The sequence below is a fragment of the Rhinopithecus roxellana genome, chromosome 11, assembly GCF_007565055.1.
Source record: "Rhinopithecus roxellana isolate Shanxi Qingling chromosome 11, ASM756505v1, whole genome shotgun sequence".
NCBI lineage: Eukaryota > Metazoa > Chordata > Mammalia > Primates > Cercopithecidae > Rhinopithecus > Rhinopithecus roxellana.
Genome location: NC_044559.1, coordinates 62,004,964 through 62,022,119, shown reverse-complemented (window position 1 = coordinate 62,022,119; position 17,156 = coordinate 62,004,964). Strand labels below are relative to the sequence as shown.

Here is a 17,156-nt window from a genome sequence, read left to right as displayed (position 1 = left end):
TAATATAGAATACACTTAACCATAATCTCATAGAATACATGAGAATATACATACACTAAAATGTGTACGTACACATGTATGTATACATATACATACATACATACACACACACTTTACAGTTTAATGAGTGCCAGGTACTATGTTGAGACTAGGTATAGATACGTGAGCAAAACTGGCAGGTCTCTTCCAGCCCAGTAGCAGAGACAGACAAACATGCAAATATATGCAAACTTATGGATTGTGAGAAGTCAAATGAAAGCCAAGAACAGGACACTGTAAGAAAGAATTAGGCTGAAGGAGAATTAGACTAGAGAGAACTTGGAATCTGAATCAACATGGGACGATGTCTCTGAGGAGAGGACATTTACACAGGAGAATGAGTGGAAGGAAAAGCCTGGGCTTAAGAAAAGAAGGTTCTGACTCAGTGATAAGGAGCTACCAGTATTGAGAGAAGGTCAGTAGACCCGGTGTTTTCTTGAGCAAGGCAGAGGGTCATCAAATGGTGTTTGAAAGGGAGGCCTGGGCCATGTGACTCAGAAGTCTACAGGTCCTGTGGAGGATCCTAAGTAGAAAACGAATATGCTAAAGTATTTTAAACAGGGAATGGTATGACTCGAGAAACTTTTTTTTTTTTTTTTTTTTTTTTTTTTTTTTGAGACGGAGTCTCGCTCTGTCACCCAGGCTGGAGTGCAGGAGTGCAGTGGCCAGATCTCAGCTCACTGCAAGCTCCGCCTCCCGGGTTCACGCCATTCTCCTGCCTCAGCCTCCCGAGTAGCTGGGACTACAGGCGCCGCCACCTCGCCCGGCTAGTTTTTTGTATTTTTAGTAGAGACGGGGTTTCACCGTGTTAGCCAGGGTGGTCTACGATCTCCTGACCTCGTGATCCGCCCGTCTCGGCCTCCCAAAGTGCTGGGATTACAGGCTTGAGCCACCGCGCCCGGCCGAGAAACATTTTTAAAGCATTATTCTACTGAAATATTCTACTGGGCTCTACTGGTTCTACTATTGTATTGGGTGAAATTCTGTGATGTCTGGTGTTTGCTTTAATAAATATTTCAGATATAAAGAAAGAAAGAAAATGTGGGAGTGGCAAGGGAAAGGATAACAGATAAAATAAAACGTCAAAATATTGAAAATTGCTAAGACTGGGTGATAAGTATATGGAGATTTGTTATACATTTCCTTGTGTTTGGGGATATGTTTGAAATTTTTTATAATAAAAAGTTATTTTTCAAAAAGATAAAGAGTGAGCTTTGAGGCCGGGCGCGGTGGCTCAAGCCTGTAATCCCAGCACTTTGGGAGGCCGAGACGGGCGGATCATGAGGTCAGGAGATCGAGACCATCCTGGCTAATATGGTGAAACCCCGTCTCTACTAAAAAATACAAAAAGCTAGCCAGGCGAGGTGGTGGGCGCCTGTAGTCCCAGCTACTCGGGAGGCTGAGGCAGGAGAATGGCGTAAACCCGGGAGGCGGAGCTTGCAGTGAGCCGAGATCCGGCCACTGCACCACAGCCTGGGCGACGGAGCAAGACTCTGTCTCAAAAAAAAAAAAAGAGTGAGCTTTGGCTCTGAGATTACCATCTCAATTCTGCCACTATAATCTTTAGTTTTCACATGTATGGAATAGTGATAATGACAGTACATACCTTATTGGCCTGTTAAATATATTAATGCAATAATAGTGGAGAGTTCACCTCATAGTAAAAATCTGGGGCATGTTAACTATTATTTTAGAATTAACTCCAGGCATATTTGTTATATATATATGTGTGTGTGTCTGTGTGTGTGTGTATGTATGTGTGGGTGTATGTGTATACATATAGTTTTGTTTTGAGACAGCCTCACTCCGTCACCCAGGCTGGCGTGCAGTGGTGTGATCTTAGCTCACTGCAGCCTCTGCCTCCTGGGTTCAAGCAATTCTCATGCCTCAGCCTCCCAAGTAGCTGGAATTACAGGTGCATGCCACCATGCCTGGTTAATTTTTGTATTTTTAGTAGAGATGGGGTTTCACCAGGCTGGTCTCGAACTCCTGACCTCAAGTGATTCTCTCCCTCCTTGGCCTCCCAAAGTGCTGGGGTTACAGGCATGAGCCATCATGCTCTGCATATATATTTAAACCATTCTGGTGTCTGTATGGAAAATGGATGGGAGCAAGAAACGGTGGTGATGTAAAAGATCAGTTAAGAGCAATTGCTGAGTTCAACTGAGTAGCACTGGAGCAATGGAGAAGGAGTGACATCGATTAAGGAGCCGCTGGAATATGGATGGTGCTGAAAGCCCTGCAGAAAACCAGTATCTTCTGAGAGAGTTCCCAGGGGTTCTTAACTCCTCCCACTTTTTTTTTTTTTGCCATGGATTCCTTTGGTAGTGGTAAAGCCTATAGACTCCTTCTCAGAATGATGTTTTAAGATGCATAAAATAAAATTTATAGGATAACACAGAAAATTATCTTGAAATACAGTTACTAAAATGTTTAAAAAGTAATTTTTGATATAGTAAAAAGTTTTTTATTAATGTATTGAGGAACTAGATCCAGAAGGCTGAAATATTGAGGTGGGTATGAGCATATATATTCAAGCTATCTAACTATAATGTGATATAAAAATATTGATTCTTTGTGTTAGTAACTGTCACAGTTCAGTTTCCCCAGAAAGCAGAATCTAAGCTGGAGATTGGCATTTAGGGAGTTTGCTAGGGAATGCTCTTGACATCAACATGAGGGAAGGCAAGGTGGAACTGGTCAGAGAAGGATGACGTTGAGCTGTGATACAATCTGAGAAGAAGCTTCAGCCAACCTTACAGAAGGTCTGAAGATTACATGACCCTTTGGAAGTACCTTGAATCAGGGAAAAGGGCCAGGTGTTTACTACCCAGCTGAGGTGGCTCTCTGCAACTGAGGCCATTTCCCTGGGGCTGACAGCTGAGGGCACTCTGCCAACAGCTTTCATAGTAGCTGGGGGTAAGTCCTCATTTCTGAAAGAAGATCTGAGTGTCATGTTATAACATCAATCACAGCAACAAATTTATAGGTTCTGCAAGTTGCACTGTGGCTTGCTGCCTACATTCACAGTTGAAGAAAAGGCTGAATTTCAGTTAGAGATTAGTGGAAATGAAAATGTAATTTTAAAATCCTATCAAAATTCACAAACCCCACATGGACCCCAGGTTAAGAATACCTGTGAATGAGAAGCGGGCCCCGTATTCAGACAGGCTGCTCAGGCTCTGTTGTTTTCTGGAACACAGTAAGCTGTTTTCTTCTGTAGGGAAAAATGAGCAGATTGAACCTAAGTGTTAAATTAAAAAAAAAAAAATGAGCAGGGAAATTAAAAAAAAAAAAAATGAGTGTTTTCCAGAGCAAGAATGATGCCCAGGAACAAAGCAAGTCAGATAGGATAGAGTCCACAATCCCAGAGAGAAAGACGTAGATTGATGTGCAGCTGCCTAAGTCTACTTCAGAATTACAGATTTTAATCCCTCATGAAACCAAACTACACCTCCAGTTCTTGCTGTAGAAACACTCTTATGTCTTTATAATGTTATTTTCTCATGGAAGCTAGTTTAAGTAGGTTTCTGCTGCTTACAAGCTAATATATCTTGTTGAACACAGAGATACTTTAAAACTCCTCCCCTTAACACACACATGCACAGAAATTCTTGAAATGTGCAGGAGTTTGTGGTGAGGAGCATCTAGCAAGGAACAAGGAGTTAGGAATGGTTGAAGCATTGATGCTGGGATCTCCATGAAAGTATTGGCTTTCTCTTTGGTGGTCTTTGCTGTATTGTATAACTCACTTACAAAAATGACTTATTTTTAATGTAGACCTGTGATCAACTTCAACATTTTGATGATTATCATGCTTTAAAATGAAAATAAAGATACCTATTTTATTTTTTAATTTGACAGAGTAGTGCAGGCAATAACGAAATGGTATTCATCTGAATAGCAATCTTTATTTTTAAAATCCAAGGGCACTCAATAATGTGATCTGTGCACTTTGCTATTATGATGATATATAGTGTATAAAATATTAAGCATGTCTAACATTTAATTCATTTCAATCATACCAGTCTGTCAAGATATAATAAATCAACAAAACCAGCAACTCCCTCCCAAACTTACCTATTGAACTACTCTTAGCTTTTTTATGTAGTCATGAAATTTGAAAGTTACCTCTAAATTAGCATAGCTATTCACACATTATTTTCCCCATCAACAAAAGAAATGCCACTGTAACAGTTGCTTAGTACTTTTTAAAATGAAGTTGATGTTAGTGACAGATTTTCAAGCATGTAATTTGTCCCAACACATGTGTCATTTTATTTGTAAAAACTCCCAGGACTGAAGAATGAAGTTTCAAAAAGTTATTTATTGTGTCTCCTGGCAGAGTAGAATCCATGGAAAACAATCAACCAACAGAACTGTGTGATGGTCTATAAGATTTGGAATTATACCATTGTTATAGAGGGGAAATAAAAGACATTTCTCCTGTACCAGCTTCTCCTCCCCCACCACCCCTAGTAAGAAGTGGAAAATGAATATACCAAATGAACGTACTTGGATTTGATTTTATGATTTGATTTTTATAATGGAACATCTTGTAAATGGGAGCAGATTCCCAAAAAAATTACAGTGCCAGCCCAGTTCTAAGCACCCCATCCCCAATTACTTTGAAAAGGGGCTCTTGTAAACCAACTGTTCAGTCACCTCTGATTACAAGGTTTGGAAGGAGTATCTTCCAGGACCTACCCTTAGCCTGATCCGGCAGATGGCCATCCAATTCCTTTTAAACTTTTTTTTTTTTTTTTTTTTTTTTTGCGTCAGAAGACACAGTAAGTAGTAAGTATTACACAGAATACTTAGGCACAGAAAACACAATATGGTTATTCTTCTTACATGTGTTCCACTTTAGCTGCTTGGGTCCCCATGCTTTTCTCAATGCACAGGCTGGTGCTCCTTCCTGCCTTTGCACTGTTCTCCCCTCTCCTGGGAACATTCCTCCTTTAGTGACCTGAATGCCTCACCACTTCACCTCCTGTAGGTCTTTGCTTTGGTGTCACCTTCTCAGTGTGGCCTTCCCTGGCCATCCTGTTTGACACTGGCCTTACTTCTTCCAGTGTTCCATCTTTCCTGCTTGATTTTCCTCTGTTATACTCATCCCTACCCACATACTTTGTATTCCTCTTTTTAATTTGTTTATTGCCTTTTATCCTCCTTTAGACCACAAGCTCCAAGAGGACAGACATTTTGGTCTGCTTTATACCCTGATCTCTCCCCAGCACCTAGCACATTGTACCTGGTGTATAATACATTTTTTTTTTAAATCTCTTCCCAGTACCTAGCATGTTGTACCTGTGCATAATACAATTTTTTTTTAAGAGACAAGGTCTTGTTCTGTCACCCAGGCTAGAGTGCAGTGGCATGATCATAGCTCAATGCAGTCTCAAACTCCTGGGCTCAAGCAATTCTCCTACCCCAACCTCCTAAGTAGACAGGACCACAAGTGTGTGCTACTATACCTGGCTAATTTTTTAAAACCATTTCTAGATATGGGGTCTTGCCGTGTTGCCTAGGCTGGTCTCCCTGACCTCAAGCGATCCTCCTGCCCTGGCCTCTCAAAGTTCTGAAATTATAGGTGTAAGCCACTGTGCCTAGCCTACAAATATTTTAAATAGTTAAATAAAATATATATACATTTCAAAACTTTTCCTTTTTGTAGAATATGTGCCCCAAACGGCCAGCATTTGAACTGTTTTCTCACCCTTTTTTTGTAGGATGAGCTTGCTCATAGTCATATGTGCTAGTCAATACTGGATTTTCTGATTTATTTATTCATTTAAAAATTATCCTTTATGATGAGTTCATGTCCTTTGTAGGGACATGGATGAAGCTGGAAACCATCATTCTGAGCAAACTGTCACAAGAACAGAAAACCAAACACCACATGTTCTCACTCATAGGTGGGAATTGAACAATGAGAACACTTGGACACAGGAAGGGGAACATCACACACCAGGGCTTGTTGTGGAGTGGGGGGAGGGGAGTGGGATAGCATTAGGAGATATACCTAATGTAAATGACGAGTTAATGGGTGCAGCACACCAGCATGGCACATGTATACATATGTAACAAACCTGCACGTTGTGCACATGTACCCCAGAACTTAAAGTATAATAATAAAAAATAAATAAATAATCCTTTATGGTGACTTTATTACTAGCTCTCCTTTTCTGCTTGTGTACTGTGCAGTCTACTATGGGAGGAGTAGTCCAGTTAAGGTGCCCTTCTTTAAGGGGAGGCCTGCTAAGTGGATCTTCTCTAGATAGTTAGGAGAATTGGTGAGTGAGTAATCTAGACCAGAACACGTATAATACTGCAGAGGTCTTTAACCCTGAGATTTATAAAGATGACCAAAGGATTTATCAGTAATTACCCTATCTATGTCAATGATGTAGGAAGAGAATTAGGTCCAATTTTTACCAGGAATTATTTCAAATAAGCAAGAGGGTTCTGGTATACATTTTCTGTTCCTTCTCACTAAGAATCTACCAAAGCAAATCATTTGTAGAACAAGGAAAATTATAAAATTCTCTCTTTTTATTTTTCCTTAAGAAAACTGGGGAAAGCCCTTAGACTAGATTGGCTAGGAGGATGGTTTCTGTTCATATATTTTCTGGTCTGGTTTTCTCTTCTGTCATTCATGGTTTTTGATGATTATATTCTAGGTCATTGACTCCTGGACAATCATTTCCCAGTTGTGGGAAGGTCTCCATTGCTATCCATTCCAAGTTCACTCTATCCATGGTATCTTTTCTTTCATGCGTATGCTCTGTGAAATTTTGGCTGCTGGTTCTTCACTACCACGGAACAGGCTCTGCTTTCCTTTTACTGTGTTCTCCTCAAGTACTCCCTGCGCCGCTCAGCACTGTCTGTCCACCTTCTTCTGGGGCTGCTTGTCGCAAGGGGGGTTAATCCTTCTAGCGTTTGGGATTGGGGTTTGGAGTGACTTCCAGATTGAGAGTGATATGAAAAATAAAAAACGTTGTGTGCTAGGCAGAGGAAGTAATGGTACTTCCTGGAGGTGAGGTGACATAAGGGTAGGGGACACTGGGATGCACTGCCCAGATGTCTCTTCAGGATAGACTTACTCTCCTTTAGGAAAGACCAAGTCTCCTGAGGACTTACTTTCCTTGCTGCTTGATGATAACTCTCTGGGTCACTTCTGTTGGGGCATTGCCTTAGTTGCAGATAGCTCTTTGCCTAAGGACATGGCCCCTGCTGGAGGCCCACAGCCAGTGGCTGATGGACAAGAGGTATGAAGGTTGAGACCTCTCTTGTCCCCAGTCAAGTCACCTTGGAAAGGTCATCTTATTTCTAGAACTCCCTGAAGGATCACCTGAGGCTTTGAGGCTATGTTGCAGTTCGACTTCTAGCTCTGCTCCATCCTGCTTTCTTTCCATGGGTGTTGACCACACGGGAACACCCTAATAAACCTCCTACACATTGGTCTCCACTTGGAGTTGGCTCCCCAGGGAGTTCAATGCTGTGTTATGGTGTTACACACCATTACTGATTTTTTTTCAACCATCTCCCAGCAATCTTGGCATGTTCTTTTATTCAAATTGTTCTCCCAACACTTTCCCCCATGAGAGCCACAAAAAATGGAAGATCTGAGCAGATAATCAAGGAAGGTATTCAGGCATTAGGGCAAACAGGCAAAGTTCACTATGGGAACTGAGGGTTGAGTATGGGAAGTGGGTTCAGTAAGAATCTGCTAGAACCAGGGTAAAGGTGAGGGCTGAATCAGCGATAGATTAGCACTGAGTATGGAGCTTGTTAGACATCTTCTGGCTAAGAACAGGTTTAGCCTCAGAGTCTGGGGATCCAGAAGGGAGTAAGAGGAAAAGGTAGGAGGAGGGAGATTTGGAGCTTAGAGGTCAACAAGTTAGAAATAGAGACAGGAAACTAGGCAAGTGATACAACATTCACACACACACACACACACACACACACACACACACACACGACTGTATTTGGGAAAAGAACTGAGTTTAAGGAGGACTATACCCTTGAAATAGTTTCCCCTTTCAAGGTTCTACTCTGCAAAATTAAAGATGAGCTTTTTTATTAAAAACCTCCTGACAGATTCCTCACATTCATTCTCCTAACATACATTATACACGGGGAACAAAGCTGCAGGAAACATAATGGAAACAAGAAATATAAATAGGTAATCTATATTTATGAGCACAGGAAGGAAGTGTCAGCCAGTGTCAGGAAACAAGAAGGGGGATGTTAGGGTCCAGAAAAGGAGCAGGTAGAGGAGGCTGCTGACTTTGCTTAGTTCCATTGGGGTTGGAGAGTTTGCATTTTGAGTTGGTCCAGCAGATGGTGCTGCTCCAGTAGAGAGCAGGAAAATCATTTTGTATGTTTACAATTCTGAACGAATATGATTTGTAAAATTCCAACCCTATCTCCTCAAACATTAATATATGTACAGACACTAGTGTTTACAGCAAATCCTAATCCTGGTTTCATTAATGGTCACCTATCAGGGTCATTCTTATTTCATACAGTGGCATGCTATTGACAAGTTTCATGATTTTCTGTTGCCAGTTCTTCCTAGGATGATGGGATTTAGAGTCAATCCTGCAGTAATTGCTAGCACTGTCACCTGCTGTCTTGTGTGCTTGCACAATAGTGCATCTGAAAAACATCTTCAGAAATGCCACTGTTAATGCTTTGTCTGTTTCTATAAATATACTAACGTTTAAGTATATACTTAATTGTATATAAGAGCCATAGTAATATGAATAATATTACACAGGCAGGAAATAAATCAATAAATCATTAAAGGTCATCATCTTAGTGTGCTAGGGCTGCCATAACAAAATACTATAGATGGAGTAATGTAAACAATAGCCTTTTTTTTTTTTTTTTTCACAGATCTTGAAGCTGGGAAGTCCAAGAGCAAGGTCTGGCAGCAGTGTCAGGGGAAGACTCTTTCTCTTTCTTGCAGATGGCTGGCTTCTCACTGTGTTCTCAAAGGGTGGGAAGAGATCTCCCTCTCTCTATCCCCTCTTCTTTCTGTCTTCCTCTCTCTCCCCCATCCCACCTCCTTCTCTGACTCTTCTTACAAGATTGCCAATCCTATCAAATTAGAGCTTTACTCTTATGACTTATTTTAATCTTAATTGCCTCTTAAAGGCCCTATCTCCAAATACAGTCACACTGGGAATTAGGGTTTCAACATACGAATTTTAACAGGACACAATTCAATCCATCGAAATCAGTAAATACAAAAGGACTAAAAACCTAGCTGTGCCGGTAGTGGTAAAATGTGGGAACCATCACACATATTTTCATCAGACACAATACCCATTATCCTTGACTCTAATCCTAAAGTGTGAGAAAATAAATTTCTGTTTATTTTTAGAAATGACTGAGAATTTCCAGCCACCAGGTAGTTTCCAAAATATTTCTTTTTCCTTTTTTGTTTGCTTCCAGTTTTTAAAAAATTTCAAACCTACAGAGAAGTTGAAAGAATAAACATCCATATGTAGACTCACCACCACCTGTTCACATTTGGCCACATTATCTTACTTCCCAATCACAGTCCTTCAGCTTGGAATGTAACTTAAAGGACGTTTGAGTCAACTTTCATTCTATACACAATCTCAGTACAAGGGGTCGTTGGCCTCTAAGATCTCTGGTGATGAGGAACTCAGCTATCTTTGAGTCAGCTGCTTGTGTTTTTTAGAGGCCTCTGGTTGTCACTAAGTTTGTGCTTAGAGTAAACTGAAGCCTGGCCCTCTATAACTTTCACTGGTCAGGCTTTATATAACCCTTCAGCTAGACAAACACTAATTCTAGTTCCTTTCTTACATAATAGCTTTATAATGTTTGAAGGCAGTACACATGCCCCCTTATTTAGTTTGAGAAAAAAAAAGACTAGCTAGCTGTGATTCCTTCATCCATGCCTTATTTGGAGTGGTAAGAAGTCTTTACTTGCTTGAGTATTAGGGTCACAAATTTACAAAGCACCACTGAAATTCCATAAGACAATGAGGCTTCTTGATTTACTTTAATGGATACAATCTTTCTTTACTCACTCCAGTTGGTCCAGTCTCTTTGGGGTTTGTGGAGATCAGGAGTGCCCCAGGACAACCCTCAGGTTCAATAATTGATGGAACTCACTGAAAACTGTTATACTCGCAGTTATGGTTTATTACAGTGAAAAGAAAGAAATAAAAATCAGCAAAGGGAAGAGGCATGATGGGGTAGGGTCCAGGAGAGTTGCAAGTGCAAAGCTTCTAGTTGTCATATCACAGTGGAACTCTAGACAGTGCCAACTCCTCCCAGCAATGATGTTGGGCAATATGCACAGAGTATTGCCAGCCAGGGAAACTCACTGAGCCTTGGTGTCCAGAGTTTTTAATTGGGGCTTGGTTACATAGATATGGTTGACTACCAGTAGATATGGTTGGCCACCCATTGACCACCTTAGCTTCCAGCCTTCCAGAGGTTGGGTTGATACTGCAAGGCCCAAAGCCCCACCATAATCACAGTGTTAGCATAGATTATCTGGCATGGTCTTAGGCCCCCAAGTAACCCCATCTTATCAGGCAGGACATTACAAAGGCTTAAACTACTCTCAGGAGCAAGGCCTAACTTCTCTTTGTGCAAAGTTCATTCTTTTCCACACAGCGTAGATTAGCTATCTTTCCAATATCCCCTTGATTCATTTCCTACTTCCCTGCTAGATGGTGTTTAGGCATGTGGATCCCACTGTGGCAGGGAAGATGAGCCTTGATATGAGGGCAGGGCCTCTCCTGTCTCCTGCCTCTGCTCTGAAGTGGCTGATCCAGTTGGGTTCCCAGAGCCTTACAGTGATCTTCCCCAAGTGCAATGTTGTTCCTAGGCTCAGTTAGACCCACCCTACCTTACATTTACCAGGACTGCAGATGTCACCGAGTTCAGCCAGGTCCTCTCTCTAGGCCCAGGCCTTGGCGTTAGTGTTATCTCACCCCTAACCACAGAGGCTCCATTATAGCAGGTCCTGCAGCTGCCAATTCTGTCTTGTCTGGTTCTACAGGGGAGTCTGGGAACTTCTGGAGCCCTTCTATGCCTTTTAAGACAAAAGGCAAATTTGGGAGTGGAAACAGAGGTCCTCTTTCTGCAGAACCATGCCTCCCTGCCACCTTCCTTGTTCTGTGGTAGCACTAGGTTGGTGTAAGACATTCTACACCACAGTCTCTTCTCAGAGTTCTGAGCTAGGACTGGGGCACAAGCCCCCTCTGCTTTTGCATCTGGCTCTCCCTCCGTTTATGTATCACATCATCTTCCCTCTTCCAGACTGTGGCCTGGAGGAGGCAAGCCAGGACACAAGAGTCTGCCCACTTGCTTTTGCTACCATTTGCCTTCTGTTATTTTCCCCACAATCCACCAGGCCAACAGGAAGAACTGCATCTGTATCAGGTTTTCCTCTAACCCGAATAAGGATGTATTTAGGCTATATTAGTTGAATAGTAGAACCAGATATAAAGAAGGGGAAAGAATGGTTGGGCATGGTGGCTCATACCTGTAATCTCAGCACTTACAGAGGCCAAAGCGGGCAGATCACTTGAGGCCAGGAGTTTGAGACCACCCTGGCCAATATGGCAAAACCCTGTCTCTACTAAAAATACAAAAATTAGCTGGGCGTGGTGGTGCATGCTGTAATCCCAACTACTCTGGAGGCAGGAGAATTGCTTGAACCCAGGAGGTAGAGTTTGCAGTTTTCTAAGGGGAAAGAAAGCTATTAATATTTTCAAAATATTATCCCTACTATACTTGTATAAAGAGTTCAGTAGCAATGCAAACCTGACCCATGGAAAATAGGAAAACTTCTTCCTCTTTTCCCTCTTTCCCTTCTTGCCATCTTTCTTATAGCCCATAGACTTCACAAACAACTGAGCAACTAAAAGGTCATAGTTTTGGAAATGGAAGGCAGGTCACGTGATTCAATGGAATGTTAATTTTCATGGTAATGGTAATAGCTGTCATTTATTTGAACTCTATGTACCAAGTATGGTGCTGACTTAATTTAATTCTCCCCAAAGCCCTATTACTATAGCATTACCCCCATTTAACAGATGAGAAAACAGACTCAGAGAAGTTAAGTAATTTTCCAAAAGTCCTATAGCTGGCACTGGAATTTAAAGCCAGTACCATTTGACTACAGGGTCCATGGACTGATTGACTATCCCCCTAAACTGCCTTCTGATGAGGCATTCATATTTCTGTTTTCTTTGTAATTGCCATATGAAGGCATTCAATAAAGCACTACTTTATGCTCAGCTGTACTCAGTTTTGTAAGCTTCCAAGGATCCCTTGGTGATAAAGGAGTAACGTGGCACTGAAAACCTGGTCTGATATTGGCACGCACCCCAAAAATGCTGCTGGTGTTACTGAGGGAACCAGCCACTTGGGACTCTTACCTTCGTAATCGCTTCTTACGGGAACTTGTAATGAATCTAATTGAAAGCATCTACTTGATTCCCTACAGGATAACATCACATAAACCAGGGCAAGACAGGTGTTAAAATCAATAAATGAGAGAGAAAGAACTGAAAATATAGAGCTCAGGGTAGGAGGGCAGGCAGGGCATTGTAACTTTGTAGCTCAGGAGAAAAGTCTTGGGTACTTTTTGATAACTGCTATATATGCAAAAAATATTTGGGTATGGGAACTATGAGCATGGATGTTCCTTTAGACATCTGATAATCTAAACTATGCTAATTTCTGTGGGTATCAGTGAAAAATGTGTGGTGTGATCTGTTCGAAGGGCAGCGCTACGGGCATATTTCAGATCATACTGAGAATTGAGGCTGTGTGACTGTGGTCAAGATTGTACTGGAGCCATCATTTGGTTATTCATTTACCCATTACAGAGTTGAGCTGGGGCTGGGCATGGTCGCACACACCAGCAATCCCAGCACTTTGGAAGGCAGAAGTGGGAGGATTGCTTGAGCCCAGGAGTTTGAGACCAGCCTGGGCAACATAACAACACCCCGTCTCTACAAAATTTTTTTTTTTTTAATTGGGCTGGGCGTGGTGGCTCACGCCTATAATCCCAGCACTTTGGGAGGCCAAGGTGGGTGGATCACTTGAGGTCAGGAGTTCAAGAGCAGTCTGGCCAATGTGGTGAAATCCCATCTCTAGTAAAAATACAAAAAATTAGCCCGGTGTGGTGGAGAACACCTGTAGTCCCAGCTACCCAGGAAGCTGAGGCACAACAATCACTTGAACCTGTGAAGCAGAAGTGGCAGTGAGTCAAGATCAAGCCACTACATTCCAGCCTGGGCAACAGAGTGAAACACTCTCTAAAAAAAAAAAAAAAAAAAAAAAATCAGCCAGGCATGGTGCCTGCCTGTGGTCCCATCTACTCAGGAGGCTGAGGTAAGAGGATAGCTCAAGCCTGGGATGTCAAGGCCACAGTGAGCTGCGATTGCACCATTGTACTCTGGCCTGGGAGATGGAATGAGACTCTGCCTCTTTTGTTTTCTTTTTCTTTTTCTTTTTCTCTTTTTATGGGTAGGACTTGGGTAGGTGGAGATGATATGATGGGGATGGAGATTAGAGAGGAAGTCACCAGTGAGCAGAGAGCTAAAGACGGGAAAACGCGGTGTGTGTTCTGGGGTATGGAGAGTTATTTTCTCTAGCTAGACTTTCAGAAGAAGGAAAGAAAAAGAGAGACAAAGCCAGAAGGGCTGAGCAGGATCAAACTGTGTAAAATGATGACTGCTGGGACCCCAGGACCAGTGCTCAGTGTGAACCACAGAGGCACTGGGAGGGCCTGGGGGTAGGAAAATCAGTGAGGAGGCTCTGAGCTTCACTGGGCGGAAAGGGTAACTTTTTTATATTTGCTGCTTCCGTGGCTGCAGTACCAATACAGTCCCTCAGTCATCTCTTCCCTCATGGTTGTTCCCACTGTGTGTCTTGCCAGTTTCTCCTCTTGGTACAAGCCTCCACCATCCACTGGAGTTGTATCTTTTGTCTTCCTCTCCTCCTCCTCAACCATCTCCCTTCATTATGTATCTAAAAATGCCTTTTATTTAATTTTATTTTATTTTATTTTATTTTTATTTACTGTTTTCGATATGGGGTCTCACTCTGCTGCCCAGGCTGGAGTGCAGAGGTGCAATCATAGCTCACTGCAGCCTCACCCTCCAAGCCCATGCAATCCTCCTACCTCAGCCTCCCAAATAGCTGGGACTCCAGGGGCACACTACCACACCCAGCTAAAGTCCTTTTTTTTATTATTTTTATTTTTAGTAGTGACAGGATCTTACTATGTTGCTCAGGCTAGTTTCAAACTCCTGGGCTCAAGCAATCCATCTGCCTCAGCTTCCCAAAGTGCTGGGATTATAGGAATAAGCCACAATACCCGGCAAAAAATGTCTTTTAGTAGTTTGGTTTTAGCTCACGTTTCTGGGGAAAGGGTCCTCAATATCTCCTCCAGGGAGCAATGTTATCAGGATGGTAGTGGCAACTGCCAGACTGCAAAGAGTAAAAAAGGAGGCTCTGAATTAGAGGCAGTGACCATTGGTGAAAGGAGAAGAGAATAAGATAGGCTTTTATCTTCCTTCCTTCCTTCCTTCCTTCCTTCCTTCCTTCCTTCCTTCCTTCCTTCCTTCCTTCCTTCCTTCCTTCCCTCCCTCCCTCCCTCCCTCCCTCCCTCCCTCCCTCCCTCCCTCCCTCCCTCCCTCCCTCTTTTCTTTCCTTCTCCCTTCCTTCCCTCCTTCCTTCCTTTCTTTCTTTCTCTCTCTCTCTCTTTCTTTTTCTTTCTTTCTTTCTCCTTCCTTCCTTCCTTCCTTCCTTCCTTCCTTCCTTCCTTCCTTCCTTCCTTCCTTCCTTCCTTCCTTCCTTCCTTCCTTCCTTCCTTCCTTCCTTCCTTCCTTCTTTGGCAAAGTCTCACTCTGTCACCTAAGTCGGAATGCAATGGCATAATCTCAGCTCACTGCAACCTCTACCTCCCAGGGTCAAGTGAGTCTCGTGCCTCAGCCTTCCAGGTAGCTGAGATTACAAGCGTGACCACAATGCCTGGCTAATTTTTTGCATTTTTAGAAGAGATGGGGTTTCACCATGTTGGCCTGGCTGGTCTTGAACTCCTGACCTCAGGTGATTGGACTGCCTCGGCCTCCCAGAATGTGGGGATTACAGGTGAAGATAAGTTTTTAAATCCTGGGGTCAGCAGTCTTGGAAGAAGCCAAGTCTGGAGAGAAGTTATGGGGTACAACAAAGAAGGTACTCATGTACAAAGTTAGGAAAAGGGCAACAAGAGTTAACATTTATTAAAGCTCACGTTAAAAGGATAGTGTTTTAATTCATTTTCTGTGGCTTATAATAGAATAGCTGAAACTGGGCAATTTATAAAGAGAAAGAATTTATCTCTTACAGTTATGGAGGCTGAGAAGTCCAAGGTTGAGGGACATCAACTGGTGAGTGCCTTCTTGCTGGTGAGGACTCTCTGCAGAGTCCCCAGTTGGCAAAGGGCATTATATGGCAAGGGTGCTGAGTGTGCTAGCTCAGGTCTCTCTCCTCTTCTTTTTTTTTTTTTTTTTTTTTGAGACGGAGTCTCGCTCTGTTGCCCAGGCTGGAGTGCAGTGGCTGGATCTCAACTCACTGCAGGCTCCGCCTCCCGGGTTCACGCCATTCTTCTGCCTCAGCCTCCCGAGTAGCTGGGACTACAGGCGCCCGCCACCTCACCCGGCTAGCTTTTTGTATTTTTTAGTAGAGATGGGGTTTCACCATGTTAGCCAGGATGGTCTCGATCTCCTGACCTCGTGATCCGCCCGTCTCGGCCTCCCAAAGTGCTGGGATTACAGGCTTGAGCCACCGCGCCCGGCCTTCTCTCCTCTTCTTGTAAGGCCACCAGTCCCCCTTCCATGATCATCCATAGTCCATGAACCCAGTAAGCCATTAATCCATTAATGGCAGACCCCTCACAACCCATCACCTCTTAAAGGCCCCTTGCTCAACACTGCCACATTGTTGGTTAAATTTCAACATGAGTTTCGGATGGGACAAATATTCAAACCATTGTAGATTGTCTTGTCTAAATGGATTGAAACTACTCAAAATTAACTTCCTTTCTATCTCCTCACTTCGATAAGTCTCTGTCTCTGAGGAACTATTTTCTCCATTTTTTCCAAGACTGCATCTTCTTAAAGCAAAAACAACAAAAACCTAAAATCCGATTTGTCATAGGTGTAGTAAGTCAATCATCTAGAATTTCAGTTTCTGTGAAACCAAATATGCAGATAGTTTGAATTGTTAATGAAAAATTAACAATGAAAAATTTCCATCCCATCAATGTCTAATTTGTGTCCCATCATCTCCACGGAATTCTCACTGCGCTTGTGAATTCGTAATGGTGGCTGCCTCTCAAAGCCCCCAGATCTTTTATTTCTGAGTCGGTCATTCCAGCTGGTAGTCTGAGCAGTCTCTTTTTATTTAGGCCTTTAAAAAATACTCTAAATTCATTTTTGCCTCAATTGGTACTTTCAAGCCATTTTAAGAATAATTTTTTTATTTCTCTTTAAGATATAAGTGTATATAAAGTGTATTTTTTTTTTTCTGGACAACTCTGTCTGGGAGTACAGAGTTGTCCTTAAAAGTCCACTGATCCAAGGTAACTTCACTTCCTTCAGGATATCACAGTTCATTTTAAACAAGCAACAATTATTATAAGAATAGTAGCCGGGCGCTGTGGCTCAAGCCTGTAATCCCGGCACTTTGGGAGGCCGAGACGGGCGGATCACGAGGTCAGGAGATCGAGACCATCCTGGCTAACACGGTGAAACCCCGTCTCTACTAAAAAATACAAAAAACTAGCCGGGCGAGGTGGCGGGGCCTGTAGTCCCAGCTACTCAGGAGGCTGAGGCAGGAGAATGGCCTAAACCCGGGAGGCGGAGCTTGCAGTGAGCTGAGATCCGCCACTGCACTCCAGCCTGGGCCACAGAGTGAGACTCCGTCTCAAAAAAAAAAAAAAAAAAAAAAAAAAAAAAAAAAAGAATAGTAAAGATAAGTCTTAACATGTAAATCCTTGGAAGGAGGTTTATTAAAAAAAAATGAACTTCCTATTAAGGAACAAACAAACAGTACTTAATTTCTCT

At 42.5% G+C, this 17,156-nt stretch overlaps 1 long non-coding RNA gene across 1 annotated transcript in view; it reads left to right on the top strand.

The window, feature by feature from the left end:
• LOC115900394 overlaps window positions 1–17,156 on the top strand; it is a 93,339-nt gene that overhangs the window by 71,111 nt on the left and 5,072 nt on the right. Inside the window, exon 2 of the long non-coding RNA XR_004060069.1 lies at window positions 8,944–9,046. This is a non-coding gene — a long non-coding RNA (uncharacterized LOC115900394). The remainder of the gene's footprint in view (window positions 1–8,943; window positions 9,047–17,156) is intronic.